Genomic DNA, 2273 nt, shown 5'->3' with positions numbered 1-2273 from the left:
TTTATTATACAGTATGTAATAATTTCAGCTTTAAAGAACTTTCAGAAGTATGAATTTTGAATGTGAGCGACTTTTTCCTTGAAAGCAAAGAATTAATTTCCCTTATGGCCTAAATTGCATAACTGGGTTGTTGATTCAGTCCTGAAAGCAGCTTTGTTGCAGGAAACAACTTGTTTTATTCATCATAGTGAATGATCCTATGTGCCATGTTTCCATGGAAGTGAGTAAAAAAGCACAATGAGACTAGTCATTGGAAACCATCATTCCCCCCACCTGCCTCATCAGTCTCCAGTTTATATCATTCCTTTAGCTTTTAGCTAGTTTTTGGGAAACACAGTACATCTGCAGCCGAATGTCTTCAACCTGACAGAGAGAAGAATCAGGTGCCTCCTCCATCCGTCTGAGCTAAACTGGCTTTGAAAAGAATGCCTCATTGCATCACTGCTTTGCTGATAAGATTCATTTGCGTTGCAAACTGAGAACTGGAACCTACTCCCTTTGGAAACGTTTGAAAATTCAAATCGGTATTTATCTTCCAGCCCTTTAGTGGCTGAATAAGGAGGACGGGTGGCGGAGGAGGAGTTTCTTTGGCTCTCACCTTACATGGAGATTAAAGGATTATGTTTCCTTCTGGAAATCAGCAAAGAGTTTAACACCAATGAATGTGGAAGGTTTTCATTAGGAGCGAAACATTTTGAGCAGAAGTTCTTTTATTTTTAATCAAAGTGATGAAGGCAAAATAAAAAATGGTAGTACATCACGTAGTTTTATTTTCAGCAGATCTTTGTAAAAATATGTTTTGGTTATCCTGAGCTATCTCTATAGAGATGCTGCTATAGGCTTAGACTGCTGGAGGACACAGGGACTCCTATTTCATCATTCTGCTTCATTCTATCTCTATAGTTATGCTGCTATAGGCTTAGACTTCTGGAGGACATAGGGTCCCCCTTTTGATCATTCTGCTTCATTCTATCTCTATAGTTCTGCTGCTATAGACTTAGACTGCTGGAGGACACAGGGACCCCTTTTTCATCATTCTGCTTCATTCCATCTCTATAGTTATGCTGCTATAGGCTTAGACTTCTGGAGGACATAGGGTCCCCCTTTTCATCATTCTGCTTCATTCTATCTCTATTCTCCCACTCTGCAGAATTTGCTAGTTCAACCTGCTTTCCTCTCCACTGTCGCTACAAGCATGCTTGGTGTGAGGGATTGCTGAAGATTCAATGAGTCGATGCAATCAGATAGTTTTCCTTAGATAGAAAACTTTGAATCAATCTGACTGGATGATCTGGTTGAACTGTCTCTATAAAGTGCTTTGAGATGAAGTGTAGCGTGTCATGGCGCTTTATATGTAAACTGAATTGAATTGAAATAGTCAGAACGTAGCCGTCATTGAATTGAATTGGTGTGTGCTTAAGAAGATGTAAATACTCCAGCTGGTACACTGACTGTTAACTGTTTTTATCAAGTTTATGTTAGTTTGAAGATGATTTATTATTTGACTGCTGGTGTAACACTGAGCAAATGTTGAGGCTCTGGTTCTGCTCTCAGTGCTTCTGGTACTTAGTTCTCTCAGTGCTCTATGGTAACAAACTTAGCTTTAGTTAAAGGTGACTGGAGCTGAGCAGAACATGTGCAGACCTGCTCCTCCACACATAAATAAGCCTTCATTCTGTACAGAGATAATGATTAACCCTGAATCCATAGAACAGGCCAGTCAGACTCATTTAAGTCCAGGCAACGGAGCACACAGACGGATATTTGTGTTTGTGAGGCGCATATAAAGAAACCCCGGGGGTCAACAGTCTCCATAGAGATCTTTTACAATGATTTTTTATTTTCCATTTTGTGAGACCATTACAATAGGGAACTAACAAAGTTACTGCCGTTCACAATTATTTGTTGTGTTTATAAAATTAAAGACATAATATTGTCACGGTTTTGCCCTCCGTTTAAGTTTTCTCTTTGAGTTTCACTTTGTTCCCTGTTTTTCTCTGTTTTCTAGGTTTATTGGTTTTATTCCTATTTTGTGGTGTTTTGTGGATGTATTTGAATTCTTAAGTATTTCTAATCTGTCCTCTGTTGCCCTCTTGTGTTCTCCTTTTATTTAGCTCCCTTCTAGACTCCTCTGTTCACACCTGCTCCCACTCTGCTAATTAGCCTGGTCTTTGTCTCTCTCTCTCCACCATATATTCTCCACCTGTTCAGTCACTGTTGCTGGTTTGTCGTCGTCATTTCTTTAACCCCTTGTGAGTATTCCTGGTTCTCAG

This window comes from Cyprinodon variegatus, unplaced genomic scaffold, assembly GCF_000732505.1.
Source record: "Cyprinodon variegatus isolate N-32 unplaced genomic scaffold, C_variegatus-1.0 Scaffold653, whole genome shotgun sequence".
Taxonomy (NCBI): Eukaryota; Metazoa; Chordata; class Actinopteri; order Cyprinodontiformes; family Cyprinodontidae; genus Cyprinodon; species Cyprinodon variegatus.
The sequence above is the reverse complement of the archived record's forward strand: the minus strand, read 5'-3'. Positions refer to the sequence as shown.